Source organism: Apteryx mantelli, chromosome 5, assembly GCF_036417845.1.
Source record: "Apteryx mantelli isolate bAptMan1 chromosome 5, bAptMan1.hap1, whole genome shotgun sequence".
Taxonomy (NCBI): domain Eukaryota; kingdom Metazoa; phylum Chordata; class Aves; order Apterygiformes; family Apterygidae; genus Apteryx; species Apteryx mantelli.
Genome location: NC_089982.1, coordinates 37,896,873 through 37,922,200, shown reverse-complemented (window position 1 = coordinate 37,922,200; position 25,328 = coordinate 37,896,873). Strand labels below are relative to the sequence as shown.

The 25,328-nt window shown below is 39.7% G+C and overlaps 1 protein-coding gene across 2 annotated transcripts in view; it reads left to right on the top strand.

Moving 5' to 3' along the window:
* The first annotated feature begins 903 nt into the window (after positions 1-903).
* Positions 904-25,328, top strand: part of FBXW7 (F-box and WD repeat domain containing 7) — a 186,778-nt gene continuing 162,353 nt past the window's right edge. For both annotated transcript variants that reach the window (XM_067297819.1, XM_067297817.1), the window contains exon 1: positions 904-914. The gene's annotated coding sequence lies outside the window, so the exon portion shown is untranslated. The remainder of the gene's footprint in view (positions 915-25,328) is intronic.

Sequence of the window (25,328 nt, the reverse complement as noted above, 5' to 3'; positions counted from 1 at the left end):
GGCCGTTCCCATGGCAGCGCCAACGCCCGCCTCTCCCCGCCGCCGGGGCGGGGGCGCGCGCACGTGCGCGCGGGGAAAGGCTTCGCGCCCTCCCCTGACGTCAGCGAGGGGGAGCGCCCCCGCCCCCCTCCCGCCGACTGCGGCTGCGCGCGGCCCGCTCCCGCCAGCCCGGCCCCGCCCCCTTGTCCCTGGCTGAACCGCGCTACCTGCTCGGCTCCACCTTGCCCTCGCGTGGCGTCATCGCCCCGCGCCGGCACGGGAGCGGGGGCGGGGTCTGTTGCCCGGTTACGGCTGTCATCCGCACGCGACGCCCAGCCGCTGGCGCTCGCTCGCCCGCCCGCCGCCTGCCGCCGCCCCCTCCGCCAGGCGCAGCGACCAGCGGACGCCGGGGCGCCGCCGCCCGCCCGCCCGCGCCGCCGCGCCCGCCCGCGCCGCCGCGCCCACATGCCGCAGAGCGGAGCGGCAGCGGCGCCCAGCCCCGCCGCCCGGCTGCCCCGCGCCGCCCGGCTGCGGCCCTAGCGGCCCCGCCGCTGCCCGGCGCCCCGAGTGCATGCGAGCGAGGGGGCCGCGGGCCGAGCCTCTCGCCTCCCCGCCGGCCCCGGCCCCGGCTCCGGCCCGGCCCCGGGGGCAGCCAGCGGGCGGCGCGGCGGCGGCGGCTCCATGTGAGGCGGCGCGGCGCGCCTGAGCCGCCGGGACAGCCGGCCGCCGCGGGAGGCGAGCGGGCGCCGCGCCGGGCCCCAGCGCCGCCCGCGGCCCCGCGGGGGGCTGGCCCCGCCCGGCCGCGCCGCGCCGCCGGCCCCGGGGCGGCGGGGGGGGGGCCGCGGGCCCCCTGCGGCCGGCGCCGGAGGGGCTCCGCCTCGCCGCCGGCATCGCCCCCGCAGCGCCCGGAGAGCCCCGCAGAGCCGGTCCCGAAAGTGAGTGAGCGGGGGGGCCGGGGGGCGGGTCGGGTCGCGTCGGGCCGGGCCGGGCCGGCGGGTTTGGGCTCCGCCGGCTCCCGGCGAGGCCCGGCCGTGGCCCGGCGCTGCCCCCCGCGCGCGCGGAGCGGCCGGGGAAGCGCTGCGCTGCCCCGAACAAAGACCGCGGGCTTGCGGCCAGCTCCGGTCTCGCCTTCTTTCCTTCTTTCCTTCTTTCCTTCTTTCCTTCTTTCCTTCTTTCCTTCTTTCCTTCTTTCCTTCTTTCCTTCTTTCCTTTCTCTCTTTTTTTTCTTCTTCCCCCTTTCTTGTAAAAACTTAGCAGAACTGCTTTGGTAGGAAGTTGTGCAAGCCTGGCAGCGAGACGCACAACCGCGGTTCTGTAGTGTTGAGACTTTCAAAGTCTTCCCCCCCCCCCCCCTTTTTTTTTCTTTTAGGGTTGAGTGGCTCTTAATAGGTCCTGTAGATGCCTCCTGCCTTTCAATTTGCATAACACTTCAGTGGAAAATGCAACAATTGTTATGGGAAAGCATTACTAAGGAGAGACTTTTTCCGCATAAAGCATTTTAATATAGTTTATGAGCGAGAAGCGGTGTTGGCTCCTCCTGTTCGTCAGAGAAGTTGCATCTTCACAAAGCACCAGCAAGTGCTCTTGCTGTCACACCAGAGAACCTTGTTCTGAGGTTTGGGAACGAAGGGTCTCATTTGGGAAGGGGACTTCTCTTTCTTTTCTTTTTTTTTTTTTCTTCTCCAGGGTGCAAAATTTCCCAATGTGCAAAAAAAAATACTGCAAAATTCAGATCGTTTCAGTAGAGCATCTTAACTAACTTTTAAATGAAAAAAATGATGCCAAAGTTGTTGATCAGGAGAGGAGCGCTTGTATCTCTCAGTGTTAAATTGTGTCATTCATAAGTTAAGATTTATATACCAATTCGGTTTGTATGAACAGGTTATACTAAAAAAGTGGAGAGGCTGAGCTGAATGTCATTTATTTCATCAGACAGTATTAGGATGTAGATCCAGAAGTAAAAACCCTGTGCTAAGACTGTTGTCTATATGAGTCTAATTTGAGTACTGATCCCTCCTTCCATCTCTTTGAAAAGAGTGTAGAAATGTTTTGAAGAAAAATTTCTAGAATTTGCCTGGTTTTTCATTGGGGGAAGAATAAATGGGTTGCAAACTTTCTGTGGGTCGGTAACTAGGATCCCTCTCTTCTGCATTTCCTTTACTGGGTGGAGCTGAAAGTAGAGAAAGATAAAACAAAGAAGCAGTGTATAGTGACTGAAGCTCTTAAATGCATCCATATAAACAGAAAGCCATAATCTAGAATTCCTACATGTTCATTTAGGATTGATAAAGCAAAGGTGAGATGAAAGTACTTGTTTCTGTTTAGTTTGTTTTCACTATAAAACTGACAGTATGTACAGTCTGTTTCCCAAATATGTATTTCTCCTTTTCACTGAGAAAGAGATATCCTCTGAAAGCTTAGGAAAAAACATGAAATCAGTAGAAAGTCCAAAAATGGACAGGGTACCTGACATTATTTTCTGTATGCTTAAAATGCAGCCGCCTTCTCCTGTCTGTTGCTGGCATTTCAGCATTCTTGTGGGTGTTCCAGGTTCATAAATATCTCAAGAAAATAATCACCTTATGTTACTAAAATGAACTTTTAAGGGTTTAAGTTATTCTTCCTATGACAGCTTATAGCTGATCAATGTAGTTCCTTTGTCTGAGCTGAATAATCTTTTACTACTGCAATTCTGTCTGTTTGGAAACCTAAGCATTTAAATATCAGAACGCATATGAATTTCATTGGTATTAACTATTAGAGAAGCTGATTATAAGTAGCTTTTCAGCTTAGGGAAAGAAATCATTTGTATCTTTAGACTCTTTGATTGACAAATTAACTTCTGTTTCCCCCCATTATGTACGCATGCTACTTTGCAATAGTTTTGGTAATTAGTGCATTGGAATTTCTTGTCTCTTCAAATTAACTGTCAGTAAAAGAGGGCAATGGTGTTTGATTTAGGCCTGGCAATTTCATTAAACAGGGAGGAATGCTATTTTCTGTCTCTTTAAAATAAACCAAATCAGTATTTTTTTTTTTTTAGTTGACATACGTTAAGCACATTTGTTAAATTCAGCCTGAATTTAATCTTTTGGCTCTTGTTCTTAAGAACGCATGCCTGTTACCTGAATTTACATACATAACATTTGAAATAAAAAATATCATAAATACCATATCTGCAGAGCTGCTTCAGCCTTCTTCTATGTAGGATGTATATGGGAGGTAATGCTTGAAAGAGATAATGATTACTTTGTAATGACTCTTGTCAATGCTCTTCCACGATGCAAAGTGTTGTAATTTAGTGAGTTTGTGGAGGCTGATGGTTCTGTACTGAAATACTCCATGTAATCACAGGATAGGCAAAGTCTGTTTACCAGGGTCATTTCTACAGACTATCTTAAAGTCTTTTGTGTTAGGTTACATGTTTTTTCAAATACCTGTCTGATGAAGACCTAGAAGCAAATAAGCTTAAAAGTCAACTTATTGCTGACAAACTTCTTGGTTTTGCTTTTTGGTGGTAAGGCCATTGATTATTTCAGAGACTGTTCTGTCTTGAATCAAAGCTCAGTTTAGCCCAATATCCTGTCTCTCTCGGTGGTCAACAGCAGATGTCTATGAGGGACTATAGGCAGCACTATATGCTTATGACTTTCTTTCCCAGTATGCTCTTCCAGTTGCTATCAGTGTGTGACTTAGGCGTGTGTTGTGTCTGTGCGTTTAGTAACCCTTAATGGCTTTCTCTTGTGTGAACTTGTTTTGTGGCTTCAAAGGAAGAGTTAGTTATTTGTTTTGAATATATTAATTGTCAGCTTCATTCGATGACCTCCAATTCTTGTATGAAGGGAGAGAGTGAATATTTGATCCCTAATCATCCTCATCTGTCACAATTTCATATTCAATAGAAAATGAAATGAGGCTCTCAAGCTTTTTGTTTATATAAGTTATGGGTGAAATAATGTACTAATCATTTTAGCTCCATTCTCCAATGAGCAGTAATCAGTAAATAAATATAACAGCTTGAGTAGTTACTTAAATATGAATGTGTGCATTTGCTTTTTCCTTTGAGAACTTTGGGTGTGCAAGATGGACATTTTTGGCTTTAGTGAATGGGAAAGGCATTGTAAGTCATGTGCAAGGGAATAACTCTTGGGAGAGGAGGGGAAACGGGGGTAACGGATCTGTTGTGATGCTGTGAAGCCTGCCTCCTTCCTTTCTCCAGCAATTCTAATCAGCCACACAAATGTTCATCCTGTATCAATGCATACATTAGTTAAACACTTCCTAATATATCCATGTGGTTTTTTTCAGTAATGCAGGTATGGTTGCTATCCATAAGCATTTTCACTTGCAGCCCATATTCCTAGAGTTTATGCTTAAAAAAACCTAATAACTCTGACTTTTGTTTTGCTTTTTCCCCCCTTTAATTTTATCTATTTTGAAATAGCAGATTTGTTTTGATTAAAAGTTTAACAAGAATAATTTCCATCTGGAAACATAATGTGTATATATTATATAATATATGAAGGTTACAAGGTCAAATAATTCAAAACTTAAGGAATGTTAAAATATACAAGAAATTACTTAATTTGGTCTTGTTCGTTCTCACTGTGATTAAAAAGTACATGATCATCTGGTCAAGACCATTCATCTTTGCAAAACAGACAGTTTGTGCTTACTTAGCTCTTCAATATCTTGTTTTCTCTGTATTCTATGAAACAATTGCTTTCGTGGTTTTTTTGTTGTTTTTTTTTTGTTTGTTTGTTTTTGGTAAGAGTAAAACAATGCATTTTTCCATAATGTCATGTCTTATGATACCAGCAGACTTTTTTCCCACAATTAGCTGGGGCAGTCAAAGATGTTACCATCGGCTAGAGAATATGGCACCCACAGTTCAGCTGGCAGGGGGAGACGTGTGAAATACTCCTTACTGTTAAAAACTAGCTCACTTAGCTCGGATAATCTTCATCTTTGGCTTGGGCTGGGACGGTTGGCTTTGTGCTGAAGGATGAGGAGTGTTCATGCGTACTGTCTTGCTGGCAGAGTTCTGACATAATTTCAGCAGGTGTATGCTCACAAATAGCTATGAGAGTGAGATTGCAAAAGGCATTTTCCACTTGATAGTCTCACAGAAGATTGAGACTACTCTTCAGATTTGGTAACCCAAATATATTGCTATGAAAGATTAATCAGTATTAGTGTGCCCTAAATGTCATGTAGGCATGAGGTCATTTGGGATGTTATTTTTAAAAAATATATATATATTTCTTGAAGTTGCTGGATCTGTATTTCTGATTGGTCCCGCAAGACCACGATAACTATGTATTATACTGTGCTTTCTAACAGCTACAGTATCAGGAAAGCTTGTAATAGACAGGTAATGAAAGGCTAATCTGGCCTAGGTGAACTTAGTTTGTGTTGTGACCTGAAATTGGATGGCTGTTTATAGCAGAGAGACAGATCTGAGGTAGTTAAGGTTGAGTAATGCTTTCTGTTTAAAGATTGACTATTCTAAGTTGTCCAAAATGTGAATGTTTTGAAGTACTTTCTTGGAAACCTTTCAGTCATATGGATTAGAGCTAGGGGCATTTGAGCAAATAATTTTTGGAGACATAGGCCTTTTTTTCCTTCCCTCATCCCCTTTATAAGATTTGTGGATGTGGGTTTTTAGTTTATTCATGAATTCACCTCAATATAGATAAATTTTTACATTTGTGTCTCTCTAGAGCTCAGACTGTGGCTCTGATCTTGCCCTCTTCTGATTTTATTTGCTCAGGACTATCTCAGCTAGCACATGGTGTCTGTTGCTTCCCTGGAGAAGCAGTGTTGGAAAGACAGCTTAACTCCTTGGAATGGGCAAAGCTGGGGATGCTGAGACCAGGGGCGCTCCAGAGGGCAGGCATCCTGTTGAAGCAGGACCCCTCCCTCCCTCCCTCCGGTCCCCCTTTTTATGCATAGTTTTCTCTTTGAAAATTAAAAGTCTAGACTGATTCTGCAATAATGCTTAGGCTGTTCCAACACTCCCTTTTCCAATTCCTCAACCTTTTGGTCCTGTGTTAATGCCTGTCTTTCTGAAGGGAAAAGGGCTGAAGACGGAGAAATGTGCTGGATGACTAGAAAGGTGGGAGATCGCAATGTCCTACAAAGTATCAGATTTCAGTTGTGTTCTGTTGTTGGGATTATAATTATCAAAGAGTTTAACGGTGGTGATGGAGCGCTAACTGCACCAGAAGTATTGATAATTCTTTTTAAATAGAATGAAATACTCCCAATCTTCTTAATGCAGAGTTAAGGTTACTCAGCTGTGGTTTTGTGTTGTGGTAGATTTTGGCAAGTACTTTAAACTTTTGAAGGACAGGAACTGCAAACCCTGACTGCATGTTGTTGACAGTATCTGCTTAAATCTGCCCTCTTTGGCTTACTGTCCTCAATATGCACATTGGCACTGCGTTCTCACAGATGCTGGTGAATGCTTTTAGAGCACACACATTACAGGATAAAGTCTATCATGTTTTCCTACAATAAGGCAAAACGTCACATTTAGGACTGGAGTAGCATACAGGATTTGCCTATGCTCCTAGGGAGTTTACCTTTACTACAAACAGCAGGTGAAAGGATGCTCTTCTCTATATGTAAAATACATCATGTGCTGTATAGGATAAAATGTGTATTCTAATGGTATCTGCAGGATTGAAAATGGTTGCAGTGTTTTTAGAAGTGAACTGGCTACTTCAGAACAAGCTACTTGTCTTACTGAGTGAGTGACAAGCCCAAAACACCACAACTCAACACCAGGGCCAATGGGGAAGAAAAGATTTCAAGTTTTTTTTCCCAACTTCCCTATTTAGGAACGTAAGCGGCTCAGTGCATTCCCTGGTGAGTTCAAACCTTTCAGCATTGTCACACAGCTCATGTTTGAGAAGTCTCTCACTAGCTGTTTTGGTAGCTGCAAAATCTGGCATTTCTTGCTAGAGCTGACAATAGTGGATGTGTGCTTTTGTTGACCTCTCCATCATCTAAGAAGTTCTGTTTTGAAAAGAGTATCTTCTCAGTGTTCAAGATCATAACGACTAAATCACAATAACCAAAATTGCAACTTTTCATTTGGGCCTCTCTGGAAAGTGTTATTCATCTCTTGTGGCAAGTCTGGTCCCGTGTAGCATTGCACATTTTGGAATCTGGGGAAGCTCTGATGTCTACATGTTGGCTTTACCAAATGCTGTGTTTTCAGTAAGCAGTGTAACCTGTGGCCGCGAGCTAGGGTCAGATGGTCAGTAAACCTGCAGTTTGTCAGGAGTGCTTACTTTGGTTGCTGTTTATGTCTTGTCTTTTTTTTTATTTATTCTTTTAATTCATGCAATGACATGACCCTCAGAACAAGAGATCTTTTGAGCTTCAGCACAGTAGGAAAGGGCTCTGAATCTGAGATCCAGGAGACATCTTTCTGTAAGTAATTCACAATATTTGTTTCTGAATTCTGGCATGGTATTTTTTCTGTTGTTGCCAGAGCTGAGGAATATGTCTTCAGATCAGCAGCATTTGTGAGAGTGGGTGGATCACTGGAATGGCGGGTACTTTAACACAATGTATGATAGGGACAGTTTTTATAAAATCTTGAGGGCATCTTCAGCATTTCTTAGATTGTCCTAAGGCAAAGTCACTGTGTACTCTTTTGCCAGGAAACTTCTGACACTAACAGTTCACTTCTTCAAGTATGTAGATAGGTCTCATTGGATATTCCAGCAAGACAGATATTGAAATAATCAGTTTGTTTGGGGCACCATGTTTGGGAATTGCTTTTCTTTTAACTTAGTACTTGTTGAGAGATTCCTGGGGGAGGGAGACAATGATTCTACACACTATACTTCTTTAGACTCTTCACCTGATGGATGTTTATGCTTTTCTGTGCAGCCGAGAAGGGGGCAGCTGCACACCCATGTGACCAGCCTCTGGTATGAGGGGACAGTTGTACCTCTCTGCTTTCATGGCATGTTAGCTGTATTTTCAGTGGTAGCAGGCAGATTCTGGCTGCCCTGCCTACAGTCCTGTTAAGAGCTATCATTAGTGAGTGCTCAGCTCCCAGCTTGTTGGATTCTCTCTTGCCCTAGCCTTGCTTGGCACTGTCAGATGTGCAGCGTGCGGTCCTGGAGCCGCCGCTTCTTGTTGATGAAATGTGACAGGAATGGCCCTTTAATGCAGTAGTAATTCTAACCGTGCTTTGACATTGTGTCTTCAGGAAAGTGATAATATGTGCAAAATAGGTCCTACTAAGACTATCTTTTATGGGCTCTAATCCTCTGTAGGCTCTAATAGACAAGTGTCTGAACCTTTCATTTTCAATCCACAAAAGTGTGTTTGTGTTAACCATGCTTATTACCTCCATAGTGGCAGCTCCCTAGCTCTCTTCACTTAATTTTGAAAGTTTTATATGCCTGAAGCTGCACCAAAACTGGGTGGATTTTTAGACACGGCTTGCAGTAGCAAAACAACTTCGGCATTTGCAATTACATTTGATTTGTCTTCAGGACGTTCTGTTTCTTCATTTCAGATTTCATTTTGATTCCCAGTTTTATAGCTTATTGCTATGGTAAATCTTGCAATTTATTTTGTTGTTATTTGTTCTTTTCATACTATTACGCTTGATGGTTTCGAAACAGAATAATTCCTGATTTGCAATAGAAAAGAAGTGGGCTGAACTTGAAATACCTTAGAGGGTCAAACTTCAACTCAGCTATTACCGATGTTTAGTTGTGCCTTGCATGAGCACTAGATAACATTCAGTATGACTCAGGAGCACAGGTGGGATTTTTTTTCTGTTTGAAGGATAGGGGTGGGTGGTATCCCATGTCACTGGGTGGATGTGTGGCAGTCTAGGTAGGGGAGCTCACGCTGCAGTTCCTAGCTGGCTACGTAGGAGGTCTGTACAGTCATCCAGCTCAGTTTGCATGCTGTTTACACGGGCTGTGGGAACCTTTCAAAAGGGGGACTGGGAATGACTGCAAAAATAAAAGCTTGTTTGGTGGGACAAAAGAAATGTTAACATTTGCGTCCTTCTCACTCTATTACGGTGTGTTTACACTGCAGTGTGATGGAAACAAAATTGATCAAATAAGTTGTGCACAACCTAGGATTAGAAAAGAAAAACTTAAAATTGAAACATTTTACCCTTCATATAAACCATTCCATCTTTGCAGAGACAGCTTGTCTATTTACCTTTGTCCTTGAGGATTCCTAGATGCATTCACTTGTCCTTTACAGAGTTTGTGGTTTCACATTGTATTTGATTTGATCTAATGGTTAGCTACTGTTGAAAGGGATGATTCCACGTAGTTTTCCCCCCGCCCCTCACCAAGCCTTTTCCTGTGCTAGCTATAGGTTTGATTTGGCTTTTTGGTGGTTTAAATTCAGGTGACTAAAATGGTAAAAGCTGACAGCACAAAGGGAAGTGAGAAAGGAGCTAAAAAGAATCAAAACTGGAGTTGGCTCAGCATGACATGGGATGTGTGTTAGAGCTGGCACAAGGGATGCAGGGGGTGTGCAAAGCTGGTGGGACATCCTCTGGGCACTAGCTAGCCATTAGATCAGCTTAGCTGTACTGTGAAACCTCACAGTTGTGGTTTGATCTACTGAACCTGGTGTGCTGCAACCAAAAGGGCTGATCTTGCCGCCCTTCCCTTCTGACTTCTGTGGCTGCGCTCTGTACTTCTCTGATCTAGCTGGTTGTGAGCCAAAATGAGTGCTAGAGCTGTCTGTCGTCTTAGCCTTTTGGCTTAGGGAAGGGTGGGATTGCCCCTTGCGGCAGCAAGACAGAAATGCTTCAAAACCATATGTCAAACCCCAGAACTATTGTCATATATATCAGACTGTAAACTATATGCATGACAAACACCATCAGCTACTCCTGCCAGTTCAGCCTACAGAATTGAGCATGCACTTGATCTTCAAAGGTTTTTCCCTGCAATTCTCATTGTATCACAGTCATAGCTTTGCCACTCTGGACGACTAATCCTTTTATTCAGTAGAGTTAAACTTAACACAGTGATCAAAGCTAGAGTGCACAGAAATATTAGTATTCGAATCTGTTAAACACAGGGGAAACAAATTGTTCCAGGAGCAGCAGAGCTAACAAAACCTGGTTTCCTGTGGATTTGTATCCTTTAGCTGCTTTATCCCTCTGCTGCAGTCATCGAGCCCTCATTACTGTCCTCGTATCTTCTGTGACTTCCCTCACTGCAATACATTCAGGCCTGCTGCCTGAGTACTACTTTACTCCCTATATAACCTGCCTATGGTTTTCAGTTTGCTAGCTGGTTTAAAGGCAGCATGTGCTCTGACTAGTGCAGAGTTGTGTGTATGCAGGCCAGCTGATGCCAATGAGAAAAACTTTCAGATTAAAGAATTCTGATTGCAGAGTCCAGAGTTGAAGTTATGCTATTCTCACTGCCTATTCATTGCCACCTCCAGAAGAGAGTTAGGATTTCATTACAGGGCTTGTGTGTCTGTTCCATTTCTTTCTTTTCAAAATCACTTTTCACTTTTTGGAAAAGTATAGGACACCACCAGATAGCTTTCATTTATGAAACTGAGTAGTTCGTTATTTCTTCGTATCAGTCTTAAATTTGTTGTTACAGCTTATTATGCTACTTTCTAAGAGATGGAATCCTTTTTGTATAATGTTAGGATTTTAGTTTGAGTAATACTTTTGGAACCCAATTTTGAGGTCTAAACAATCGCTGTATGGAAATAGATTGTCTGATTAATTGGGAATTTCATAGTGATGTCTTGTGTTGTTTGTGTTGTTTGTGGAGTTTTAACCCTGTAATTTAGATGAATGTATTCTTCTTGTTATAAAACTCCAGGTCCATGGAAGTTCTTAGATTTTTTTTTTCTATACCTTTTTCTATGTATTACTTTATTACATCTCTCGTTTAATGTTAACATACCAGATCTTTTTGATATCTTGTGGCATCTAATTTAAAATGATTGTCATCAACTTTTACTTTTTTTGATGCTGTTTTAGTTTAATTAGCATTTCAAGCCATTTTTGACATTGTGATGTCATATAGCCAAGTTTCTAATTAGAATAATGTATTAAATCTATAATGTACCAATTGTAATATTTTCCACAATGTTTTATATGCATCCTAGCATTTTCTTGCTCCATGGCATTCTTCAATGAGTTGTCCAGAGTGAACTTGTTTCTTTCTGAGTTTGTTGTTAAAATCTGGAAAGTCAGCTAGTAGTGTATTCTTCTTGATACGCAATTCCTTGTCAATGGTTCATTTTGTCTGCCATGTACTGGCCTTTTCATTTAGCTTGGCTAGAATATCTGAAGTCCTTACAGTTCCTTCGCTTGTCTTAATTAACCTTAGTAATTTCGACATGAGCTAATTTTGCCACTTCACCACTCTTCACCTTCTGGACCATTAGTGAATATGTTAAGCAGCCTTAGTGTAGAACACTCCAGCATGCTGTTCTTAACCCCTTCTTTAAGCTAACAAACTATTCATTGCTATTGCTTTTTATGCTGTTGCTGGCTGTCCTGAACAATATATTTTTTTTCCTTAAGATCAGCATTAATTTTACTTAATAGCCTCTTGAGACTTTGGGGGAGGCTTTTTGAAAGTCAGTTTTTCAACTGCTTCTCCTTAATTCACTGTTGTTTTTACAAAATTCTACTAGCCTGAAAAAACAGTTTCCTTTCCAGAAACCATACTGTGCATATTCTCTGGTATCAACCTGGGTATGTTTTACAATACTATTCTCTAAACAATTGCTTCAGCTGACTTGCTAATGAAAAGCTTGTTTGTCTGCTATACTCTAAATCATCTCTACTGCCCCTTTAAATATAGGTAAGCACTGGGTTTTCCCTCATTCTAATACTCGATATTTTAGTAAGAGATTAAAATCACTTTGTAATATTTGCAAATAAAAAGTTAGTTTACTTTTTCTCACTCCTCTGACATAAGAGCAGGAATCAGAACAACGTTAAATTGAGAAAATGCAAATGTAGCAGATTTTTCAAAATAAGGTGTTAGAGTAGTACATTAGCTCTGATCCCCTCCCCCAGATTGCTTAGCTGAGTGTTATGGCAGCTTAGAAATACATCTGCTAAGGTAAACATGATAAACTTAGACTTTGCATTTAGGACCTAGGAGATCTGGGATTCAGATGACAGAAACATTGCAAGATGTATTGCAGTGGGGAGAGAAAGAAGGTCCCTCCAGTTACGAAGCATAAAGTCTCTCCAGTTAATGAATAGACTGACTCCTTCTGTGATTTGTTCTTATTTCTTATATCTCTTCTCAGGAAGGAAAAAAAACCCACAAACAGACCAAACACAGAGTTGTTCATTTGGCTTTTCTGAGGAGAAAAATGGCAGCCAGGACTGTTTTAGCAGTAGACCATTTTCCTGCCTACTGATAACCACAGATATAATGTGTGAGGGGGCAAAGTTACAAAGCTGTTACAAAGTGTTGGTGGAGAATGATCAGAGTAAAGTTATTTCAGTAGAGGTGGGAGAATTATTTTAACTAATAGTTTGAATGAAATTTCAAACTCTGTAAAACATTTGAGTTCAAGATATTTTGTCAAGCTATTTGGGGGAAGAAAAATTCCAAATATTAAAAATACTTTAAACTTTATTTAAATGTTCTATTTTAAAACCTAAGCTTATTAAATGTTTTTAAAACTTAAGACTAGCCGTGCTGGATCACATCGAAGGTCTTTCTAGCCTACTATCCTGCCTCTATTAGCAACCATAAATAAAAATGGTGCACAGGAACCTGAAAGTTGGAGTGGAATGAAACCGTTCTCCCTAATTCTTTGCATGACCCCTCTCAACAGCATCTATAAGTGGATGTATAGGGAAAATTAGGAGAAAGGTAAGTGTCTGATACTTTTCCCCTCATACCAGTCTCCAAGTACTTTCAGCTCAGGGAATCCCTGAGCAAGAGATTGTTTCTGTTTGTTTAGAAACCCCTGAAGGATTTCTCATCTGTGAACTTGTCCAGTTTCTCCTTGAACCCATGTGAAGTTTTCATTTCCACAGCCTGCTTTGGCAAAGGATTCCATGGGACTCCTACCTATTGCCTGAAGAATCTGTTTATTTTGACTGTGGCTCCTACTAGCTTCATTAGATGCTGTCTAGTTTTTTTGGTTGGAAGAGGCAGCGAACAGCCAGTCACTCTCCTTTGCTCTGCATGCCACTCACCTCTGTTGTAGTCCCTTGAAACGGGGCTTATTTAGCTGGGAAAAGAGGCCATTCCTCAGATGCAAGTTCTTCTATACTTTTCACCGTTTTTGGTGAAACAATGCACTTCCATCGAAAGACACCCCTCCCTGTTCTCCTAATTGCTTGTTTTTTTCTTCTTTGAAAAGAAGTGGTGCTATTTGGGATCTGTGCTTACTAGCATTCAGGACTGACGTCAGTCCTAGGGACAGCAACTTGAACGGAAGTTTAGGCTATAGAGGAGAAGATGACTGAAGAGTTGCTCACACATGTGGAAATGATGGGTGCAAAAGCAAGGATGTGGAATTCTCATCTTTAGGAAATCGCAGTTCCTGTGTAGTGTGGCTGTGTTTTAATGTATTTGGAACATCAGCTTAGAAACTCTTAAGTTTTAGTGTCTTGATGATACGGATTATAAAAATATACCAGGATCTTTCTGAAATGATAAAAAGCTAGTTTCTTGTATTAGTATTACACCTGTTGTAACAGGGCAAAGTAACCAAAAATTCAGCTTTTGTAATTGAACTTATTTTTTGGTCTGCTTTTTTGATAGTGCCATGTCATTTTTAATTTATTAATAGTCATCGTAGATATGAGAACCTTTATGATGAAAGATATGTTTAATGCTTATAAGTTTCCTGTAAACCTCTGAAGTCTTTATTTGACTGGGTGGTTTGTAGAAGATAATCTATAAGAAATAGATTCTGCAAGCTACATCCTGAGGACTTTTAAGGTGTTAATGGCTTGTAACTTAAATTCAGAATTAAATTCAGAGGGAGTACTAATATTGTACTCTTAAGTTTACTAGAGCAAGAATACTGATTTTGCTTGGAGAAAGTTTGTGTCCGTAGTCATACTGAAGCTGGTTACCCAGAGTACTTAGAAGTCACTGAGCACCACAGGATTAGGGGATTAAGGTTAAACTTTGTATGGTTCAAAGTGATTGAAAACAATACGCAGGTGCTCACAGCATTTTCAGTCCTGGCTTTCCAGCAGCTCTTCCTGATTCTTCTGTTTGTCAAATCCTAGTGTCTTGTCAGTATCCTCCAATCCAAATGAATCTTTGGACCCAAACTGAGTGCATCCGTTGTCTGATTCTTTGTACACGTTTCTGGGTCTCCTTGATTTACTATAGGCTGTCAGTATTGCATAGGAAGCTTTGCATAAATCATACAATTAAATTTAAAGCTTTGGGAAATACCTTGACCAGGAACCTTAAATATTTCTGTTTATGAATGGGTGTGAAGTTTTGCACTGCTATTACTGTCTTCTAAAAAGTCAGTGTTAATTTTTTTTATTACTGGTTTAGGGATGTGGAAAAGTTAACAGATTTTAGGAGAACTTTTGAGTTTGTGATTTTAAAAAAGCATAGTTAAATGCATTCTGTGAGGTTTCTGATGTTTCATAGACTAACAAAAGGTTGCTTTATTAGTAGCTTTAATGAACAAATCACTTTATTGGCTTAGACATACTGGTTGCTTTGTCGGTCCAAGCAGCTATGGGTTCTTGTTTCAATTCACCATTGTGCTGGAGTAGAGAAGTGATAGCCATTGACCTTCTGTTAAAGCACAATAAAAAGTTTTTTGTGAAGAAGAAAGTACAGGGAAAATAGCAATGCAGTTCTCTGACTTGAGTTCAGTAACGTAAAAATTGAGAGACTGTACACCTCTCCTGTTCCTTCTCTCTCTAGTTGGTTCAGTATATTGAACCACCTGAAATGAGAAGACATGAGACTGAGTTCTGAAGGCTGTTTTTCAGAGAACCTGTATGTGAAATAAGGTATTTGTTTGATAGTTGTAAGGAAGCATATCAAGTTGATACTAATTTAATCCTGAATGGAAAGTGTGTTAGCTTTCAGAAAGGTTTCTTTTAGTAGCTGGTTTGTTTCATTAAATGGTTAACGCACATGACTTAACTGTAGCCTTTGATTTGCATTAAGTGACCATGTTTTTTTTTTTTTTAATTGGTTTCTAAGCATTTGGTTAAATGAGCAGATATTTTTTCTGGCTGTGTGGACGAGACAAAGAGGAAGTTTATTAGATGCTTTAAACTTTTGTCAGAAGACAATAGTTAGTTCTAGAAGTTAATGTCTGTGTACTAAAGGATGCTAACTCAGGTGGGTTGACGTTGCAGTACCTGTGCTCATCCTTAGAGTTATCAAATTTTTCTAGAAACTAGCATTTACTTGTAAAAGATGAGCATCTTCCTGTAACTAGAAAAAGATTGTTGCAGTTGAACCTGGAGATAGATTTTTGCCAAATGTGCTTACATTATATGGCACGTGATGTTATAACCTTGATTAAAAGGATTAGAACTTTTTTAAATGAATGTGCTTTACAAGGATATTTGCAGAGAATAGTAAACTTTATTTTTTGGCATGGGAGAAAACAACACAGATCAGCTGTTCTGTAGCTGTTTCTGATTTGCAAGTTTCAATTTAAACACTTGTCAATTGGGGAGAGCAGCTGCTGGAATAAATTTAATAGTGTAGTTATGCTTCCATTTTTTTGCTGTACGGATCCTGCTGTATGTTTGGCCATTATAACATGGTGGAGCCTGTTTGTGGTGGTGTCTGTTATATTGCAATATAGTGTTTGAGTTGGTTTTTTTTGATGGAGCAATTTCATGCCCTAATGTGTTCTTAATTTTTCAGGTAAGCAAGTTTTCCCTAAGACAATTCCTTTGGGGAAAACTATGACAAGCAATGAAGTTGTCCTTGCATAAATTTATCTAGAATTAATTTTTGAGACAGTTGTTCCCTATAAACTTGTTTTTGAAATTAGGAGTGAGACTGGGAAAGTTTGCATGTGAATGAAGAACAAGCCCACTGAGAATGTATTGAGACTGTACATCACTGATTCTGTTCAGGGGGGAGCTGACTTGCTGTGCTCTGATATCGGCTGTGATTTAGACAGTGCTATTTAGAGAAGTAAGTTTTTTGAATTTTGATATTTTTTTTTCTCTGAATCTTATAGCATCAAAATGTCACTAATGTAGAGTCTGTGTATTTTTGCATGAAGGGAATTTAGAGCAGGAATAAGTATTTTTTTCCATTCTCCTTTTCATGAAGAAAATGACTGGAATTCTTTATTGCCACCAGTATTTCAACAGTCGTCTTTCCTAATTATTCTGTTTACTAGCTTCCCCATTTTTTGCCCTTGTCTCAGTAGGGATTTTTTGCATGTGCTAAGAGGTTCCTTTTGCTTTCTAGTGCATTTTGTATATTCTTGTCTCAGTGCCATCTCCCTGTCTCCTTCTAGTTGTATTTTTTTGACTTTCCCTCACTTGTCCAGTTCTGCCCTCCTATCCTTGTGTTATGTTTTCATGTTGTTTCAGTAGTTTTATGCATCTTCAAGATATTTGACTTTCTTCAAGATCCTAAAACTTGACTTTAAAAGTCTCATTCAAGAGTTAGAGAAGTTCTTGATTATTAGAATGTATGATAAAATAATTTTCATTCAGATTCAGACAACTACCTGAAAGCTGTGTTCTTTATCACAGCTGATTCATCAGCATGTTTCATGTATGCTGTGCCATCAAATCAGAGATTGAAGACTTCAGCTGTAGCTATGATTCTTTCATCGGCTTTTTTTTTTTTTTTTTGAAGGAGCCACCTCTTCAGAGACTATGTTAGTATTGCATTTTGGCAGGCATTCACAGGTGTTCCTGGGTAACTCTGTGCAGGCCAGTGGATTTGTACCTCACCTACCCATATATAAAACTGGAAGATAACTTACACCCTAAGAATGGTTTAGAATAAGGTTTGTGAGGATTTTGATATTACAATGGGTACTGTAAAAGTAAAGGCAGTCAGCATGGAAAATCAGTTAAGAGGCTGCAATTGGCTAAGCCCAATTGATATTCATAAATCCTTAATGTCCAAAAGTCATAAGTAATGGAATGGAAGATGTTGTGTAGCTTTGAATAATATACTTATCTTCCTGTCATCTTTCTACATGGAATTTTTCTGTGTTTGAATAGCTTGCTATTGAGAACTGGTTTTGTGGTTGTATTGATGTTGTAATGACTGTGCACCATTTGTAGCTTGAGTATGTGATGGCAACTGATGCTAACTGTAACTATCAAAGAAAAGTGGTAATCCTGGTACAGTTTTTGCTGGAAAGCTAACCTAAGTAAAAATAAAGAAATAGATTGCAGAGTTTTAGCTGTCCAGAACCATGGTGTGCTTTTTCATTATATGTTTCTTCATCAACATCAACTTCCTAAACATCCAGCCCTAGTAACAAATGACAGCCCATAAACTACATATATTAAAGAAAGAAGACACAGCCTAACACACCTGTTGTTATGAAGCCAGCAATCATCTACAACATACAATAAAATGTGTGCAGTTTGGCCCTTGGATATCACTGCTTCTGCAATAAGGAGAGTGCTTTTGATATTCATCTTACAAAACAAAAATGGATCTATACCTCAGAAGACTATTCCTCTAGAGAAATAAGTAACATCTCTGAATATCATATAAGAAAGTACTGCAGTACAATAAATAAAAAGTCCCCACTGTAGTTTAGCATTCTAGCTTGGAATCTATACAGAAAATGATTAAACATTACCACCTTTACTGGAAGACCTATGAGGAAGAAATTTCACTCTGTCCCTCTCTTAGCCTTCAGGTAATCCTCTACCTTGAAGTTCATTGGAGCCAAACTTTTTGCAGACAAACTTGCATCAAATAGTACCAGGTCCTGAAGAGCAACAGATGCAAAGCTTGGCAATGAATCTTCATCCTACACTTTGCTCTTCTCCCTCCTAACCCTGTTTCCAATAAAATCAGCAGAATCTGTGGGTCCTGCATATTCACACACCAGAATGTAATGTGCTTAATCCAATGTATCAAATGTTCTTATGGAAGTAAAATAAGTCTTCCCTATCGCATGTTCATTGATATCTAAAGGCCAAAATGCACACAGTTTACTGTATGCTGCAGAAAATGTGTTAGGCTGTGTCTTTTCCTAAGCAACAGAATGAATTTACATCTCCAAGTGAGAAAAGACCTAAACCTTGTTTTTTCAGGCAAGCAAGAACATCAGGATGAACTGGGAGGTCAGAGTTTAGCCAAGGTAGGCCCAAAAGTGCCTTCAAAAGACAAACCTTCAGGTTTTAAAATTCAGGATTCTGCTGCCTGTCGTGGGCTTACGAGAGTGGTTTTGTGGAACATCATAAATTTTTCTCCTCCTCTAACTGTTCGGTATATCACAGGTAAATATTAACTGACTATTTTGTCCTCTTTGTCCAACAAAGTTTAACTTTTTCCTTCTTCCCTGAAAATCTGTCTCTCTCCACTCCATAGGTTACCAACCACTCTTACATTGACTAACATAACCCAGTTGAAACCACAGCAGATATTCTCAACTTGAAGTCAGTTCCGAAAGGGCGTGGGGTGTTTTTGTTTGTTTGTTTTGAGATCTGGAGGTCCTCTGTGGCTAAAAGCTTGTCTAGTCTCTACAACTCTATCAGTTTGACTAATAGAAGATAATTTTTGCTTTACACTGTCAGTGCCTTTAATAGTGTTCTTGAGATAAAAATTGTTGTCTTAGAAAAGTCAAATCCATTTAATTGAGCAGAATGTTAACCTAACCTTATAATGTGAACTTTCCCCAGTTTAGTCTAGTTCTATCTTAAAATCTCTGGCTCATTTAGTTTACACAGGGCTTCTGTCTTCATTGCTGTCTTGCTAATCATAAGTTATTTTTAACTCATGTAGCTGCTGTTTTTCCGTCAGTCCTTTGGTGGTGGAGATGTAGAGAGAGCAGTGGCATGATGCTTCAGAAAACAGGATTTTCTGTTCCTAGCTTCTGCCACTGACTTTCTCTGAGATTTGCTTACTTAAGAGTGTACTGCTTCTTTTTTGTGTCTCATCTTCTGAAAAACATGAATACTTGGCTGAAATTATAAAGGGCTTTGAGATCCTTGGCTAAAAACTACTCTGATTATTAGTTGTTGTTTTTTTTTGTTTTTTTTTTTAACAGGATCACAGTCTGTGATGATAGCGTAATACAGTGTTATTTCAGTGTGGAAAAGAAGCGGCACCAATATTTCAGCATTCTACATTCAAATGGTAGTAGTTTGTAAGTCATCTAATATGCTCAATTTAATGTTGCCTTTAAAAGGTGGAAAGACAGTGAAATTGTTTATGTACAGTATTTGAAGTCTCAGCTCAGGATTATTATTCATTGTTTAATGGGAGCAGTGACTTAAAATGACTTGCTCTTAGTTTTATTGGACATTAGATGTTTTAATGAAAATGTGGGTTTGTTTTAATTATTTAAATTTTTGTGGAAGTGTTTTAGCAGGTGCTAGATTTCTGTCCTGTCTATTGTTCAAAACACATTCAACTAAATGTAAACAGTGATTTCCTGTAATGCACAAATTATCTGAAACAAACCCACAAATGCCAGAAAGTGTAAACTTGCACTGTTTAATGGTCCCCACCTTATGTTTTTTTATACTCACGGAAAGGGCTTGCTGCTATAGTTGTTGCGTTAATCCATGATCCAATAAAGGGATTAATTGAGGAGTCGAAGGCAGAGAGAAGAAAAAACGTCTTTATAGTGCACCGTGAGCAATAATTATGCTAAAGATCAGACAGAGAATTCTTGAACAGCTCAGTATGTGTGAGAGAGACAGATGGACGCACTAAAGTTTCACAGTGAAATGTTAAGGTGTGAGTATATCCTTTCCCCTACTCCTCAGGGAAAAAAAGCCTCACCAACAAACCAAACAATCCAAAAAAGCAAAAAAGCCCCTCAGAATGAGTTGTTCTTCCTGTTATTTCAGCTGTCACAAATCCAGGGATAACTGGGTGGCTATTTAGATCCATACAATTGGCCTGCATGCCCCATTAAATATCATATGTCAAATGAATGTGGACCCTTCAGCTCCAGGAAGAGCTGCGTCAGTGGAATGTACCACACTCCAGCAGGATACCTGTCATGCTTCTAATAGCATACGGGCACAAGTATACTGCCTCAAATCTGTGCTGGAATTTAGCATTGTATACGCCTGTCTAGTGTTGAAACTCCTGCAACATGTGCATGTAGTAAAATGTCTGAATTAAAGTTGTCCTTGATTGCAAAGAGTGCATATGAACAGCCCGTAGCTGAAATAAGGTTGGCAGATTCTGCGTGTGGATTTTCAAAGCTTTAGAGACAAAACTGAGAGGAGGAATGTATTAATACTCCTCATTGGCACTGAATATTTACTGAAAGCTCAATGGCAATCTGGTTCCTCCATAGGTATGCGAAGATATGTGTCACTACAAGTTTTGATGCTGATACATTATTGCTAGAAGTGCACATTTTTATTTTCTTTTGCCTCAGGAAACTAAGACCTTGATACAGCTTCCTCTGAGTTTGTTGGTGCTTCACAGAAGCCAAATGCAGAGTCTTAAAACAACATGAGCCCTTTTTGCTAGAGTTTGAAATATAAAATTATATGACTTAATGTCTGGAAAGTTAGCTGTTTGGGATTCTGAGATCTAAATGTCAGATACAATAATTTTCTTTCCTTTCCCCCTCTTCTGATGGGAAAACTTTGCCTATAGTTTTTAAGCAGCTTGCAAGGAACTCTGAAGAAACTTCCTCAAAGTGATCAGGCTATTGAGAAAAGATAATGTTAGTACTTCACTTTTTGCTTTTGAAGACAGCTTGAATTCTAAGAACTTTTAAATGCCCTGTCTGGATCTTGTAAATCATTACCTGTAAGACAGACTATTCATATTTTAAAGTGTTGTTTGTTTCCCTTGTCTGAAATTAATTACAAAAATAGCCAAGAAGACATGCTGATTTTAATGGTTGAAAATTTCTCATGCTAGAATTGTCATTTAATGAAGTGGTGCTTTACTCGGATTTCCAGTATACAGTTTAGATATGCTATTACACTCCTAGGAGTGGATATAAAAGTCTACAGATCATTTGGTGCACTGATATTCAACATGTATCTTTCTGTGGTCCAATGAATTGGAAAGAAGTACTGCACAGTATTAAGCTAAGGCATATCAATTATAGGCCTAAACTTTGGGTTTGGGATCCTGCAGTCATATGATAATTCAGAAGCAAAGCCTTGCGTTGTCTGTAAAACGTTTTAACCCCTGGGCTGCAAAGAGGAGCCTGCAGACATCATCCGAGTGTGATCCGAGAAGTGATCTCTGTCTGGAGCTGGAAACGCCGCAGACAAAAACTGCTGCAGACCTCTAGGAGATCCTGAAGCAACATGAGAGAAGCAAAACATTGCTCCAGCAAGCCTATCTCAGCTTGAGTCCTTGTTCTAGGTGGTGAAGGGCACTAAGACCTTGACACTTTCCTGCGAGTCAGATCCAGCAGTAACTTGGAGGCAAATCCTGTATTCTGGCCTGCAGCTCTTCATTCCTCTCTTAAATGGCTCTGGACTGGTAGCTTCTAAAAATAGCCCACAGTACAGATGCTCCTGTTGCTGCTGCAGGAAGGAACAGGATCGTTCTGCTATTGTGTGGGTAGGATTACAGCTCATAAACAAGAACAGAGGCAGCACCACAGGAAGCTGGGTCTTGGGGGGCAGAGATGTCTGCAACACCTGAATCTGCTGCCGGTGCTCCTCAGTTTGCTAATATGTATTTTCTCCCCTGTTTGGGTTCTGCAGATTTTGAGTAGCTGTCATGCCAATTTAAACAACAGCAAGCAGAAAGGATCTGACATGCTGCATGCCATTAGAAAGGATTTGTGTTTTTTCATTTCTTTCAAGTTTGGGGATTTGTATAAGTGAAATTCAAATTGTGGAAGGAAATGCTCCTCGGGTTGGATTGTTAAAATGGAATTCTTTTAGCAAAGAAATTCCAATTTTTTTAAAAGATTGGTCAATTTTAAGTCAGTTTCATTTTTACCTTCCTTTTTGTGCTTCTCTATTGGTACTTTGGTTAGTGGGAGAGAGAACTGTGTCCCATTTTAATTCTTTTCTGTTTGTTCATTCTGAGCACTGCTCTTCTGTAAAGTCAGGCAGAATATTTTGTCAGCAAACAAATGGGAACTGTAAAACAAACAGCCCTTCCTTCTCTAATAAATGCTTCCATTATTCTTTATTGTTAGTTGGATAGAATTTTATATCATGGGCCAAACTTGAGTTGATAGTCAACCCTGAATTGATTATGATATCTCAGTTGTGGGAAATGAGAAATTTATCAGTATCCTTGTCTATTTTCAAAGGTGCTTGGTGCCCTCATGAGGGTCTTGTGTCTCTTTGTTACAGTTTAGACTGGTTTTGATGACTTCTATAGTAATACTTTCTTTAAAAAAATTTTTTTTTGGTTTTGTGATATTAGAACTTAGTATTACACTGATAATATGGTGTCTTGAACTACTGGGAATTGCTGACATGGTTTGCAAAGAATTGAACTTTATCCCATTAAAATAGGATGTATGTAATAAATACATTGTTTATTTTCCTGTTTAAATCCTAATATTTTGAAAGAATATTTAGATGGCTACAGAACTGAAGGATCTTAAAGAATAATTTATTGATATTGCATATGAATCTGAATGTAGACTTAGATCAGCTGTTAAACTGAGTATCTTATGTCAATTTACCAGAGTATTGCACAGAAAAATGGATGCCTTTATGCAAATCAATGAGAACCCAAGATGTTCTCATGCAGTGTTGTTTTAGAGTTGTCCCAAGAAGTATCTGTATATAGAGCACATTGTGGTAATTCACTCTCAAGATAATGAAGACCTGGATCAACTGAACTTTCTTCTATAAGAAATGGCATATATCTAGGTAAATGGAACAACTGCATTAAGTGGGTCCACTGGATTATGGATACGGAGTGGAACAACACATATGGTACAGTAGACCAGAGTACTTACCATCTTTGAGTCTTTCATAATTAGCTGCAGGTCCACATTAACACAGAAAAATGTTAGATACCTGAGAGTGTTTTTGCATAGACTTTTTCCCCAAGATCATTCTGGGGAATTTCTTGACATGTATCCACTTCAGTGACACTCTCTCTGCTAGAATGTGAAATTTATTCTGCCTACTAGTACAAGATAAGTAAGTAAACAGAATTGCTAGTTTTCCATACCTGATGCTAAAATTGGATAGCCTGTTCAGAGAACTTGAAAGCCCCCAGGGGCTGTTAAGAATTGCTTTGACACAACCTTACTTAATCTTATCTAAACTAAAACAAATAGGAAATAAACAAAATTGCAAAATCTCCTTAATATCAAAGACTGATCACTATGTTCTTCGTCAGCTGTTCCAGCAGAAAATTTGGCATCCTGTCTCTTTTGAAATGACACACTGAAAATTCCCATTACTCTGAAGTTAGCTACATTTCACAGGTATTTTATCTACATCTGTCTTTTTCTGTGAAGGATTTTTTTGTTTGTTTGTTTGCAAATCATGGCCTGAAAATTGGAATGGAGAGTACTGTGTTACAATGATAACAGAGAATAAGCTAGTCTGTCTAACTTTATGTACATAATTTAATGGCATATAAGGAAATGACAGCTATGGAAGGTGATGCTCAGGGAATCACTATATTGACTGTTGCTATCAAAAGATTGGCATGTGAGGTTAGTAATAAAAAGTTTTGGCCTAAAAGTAATATTTTTCCTAGTTTGAGAGAAGTTATGCTACATTGCATTCTTTACCCTTAACAGGACAGATGATCCTCAGTCTCTGAAAACCTCATAAAAAAAACGAAAGGCTTATTCATGGTACTTACTCTTGTGTGAGTAGCTTAATTCACAGGGTTGGAACTATTTGAGGTTATCATGGATTATTCTTGGGAAATATTGCATCCTGAAAAATTGGTTATTCCAATGTAAAAATAAAACAAAAAAAAACAACAAAAACCCCACCCTCCTCAGCCAAGTTATAATTAGTAGTAGTTTCAAACAAATCCTGGAAGAATGACCCCTTGATGTGATCAAAAGATCAATGTTAATCACTCTATTAATGGCCTATTAATGTTTTGTATTTCTTTATGTGTGAAGCTGATCAGAGGGTGCATGCAATTGCTTCTTCCTTCTCACTCAGTTAACTGATTAATCAGAGATCCCTAGAGGGGATGTTGAAATTGTGGGGGATTTTTTTGTTTTTTTTTTTTTTTTTTTAGAAATCTGAGAAAATACATGGATTAATATGTAGGCACTTTCGTTGCTTAATGTTTCCACCAAAGTCGTGTTAATTGAATCAACATCTGTAACAATGCATTAACATCCATAAATCTGTTAAATAACCTTCATCCTTCAAACAGGACAAGTTTAATGTAATACTTCACCACCTCACCTCTTTGTGATTATCTGTTTAGACAGTTGGTGATCAAAATGCACAAACAACTCCATGTTAATCTTTCCCAATGGCCATAACTTAAATTCCAGTGCCTCTGTAAACATAACTTTAAGTTATTCTCAGTGTGGATTCATACATATGCTGTGGCACGTGTACTTTTTCATGTTATTGCAAAATTGCTGAATTCATTTCCTTTTTGTTTTGCAGTTGCAGACTTGTTTACGCAGTTCCGTTTAGCAGAACTAAACCTATGTAACCATAAAGAATGAATTTAGACTGCATAGAAGGTGCCTTTAATTTTTGATTTGAAGGCTTTAAGGCTGTACAGATATAACTGAGGACATAATTGGAGGTTAGCATTTCAAAATCAAAAAAGACCATCTCAAATTTTCCCCATTCTGTTCTTTGTTACCAGCTTTGAAAATTAGCATTCACTTTGATCCAAAATTCAGTAATCCCACAGGAGTTATTCAGCAGTCTCATCTCCTCCTCCCTCAGAATGAAAAGGAAAAGGCAACATTAATAATGCAAAGGTTCTGCTTAGACTCTCCAGTTGAATCCTGGGTCATCTTGACAGAGAACATGCAACAGTTCCTCCTCTTCCTGTCATCTTCGATGTATATTGTACCGTTGTGAAAATGTTTTTTGGCATACTATTCAGATTTTGCAATGTGTTTGGATTTGGGGTCAGAAGATTGCAAAAGTATGCAATTGAGATACCTTATGCCCACAGCTGGGTGATACAAATATCTCTTATTACTCTGTCACCAAAATATTGCACTCCAAAATGCATCTGATGATGACAGAATTCTTAGCAAACTTTTCAGCCTTT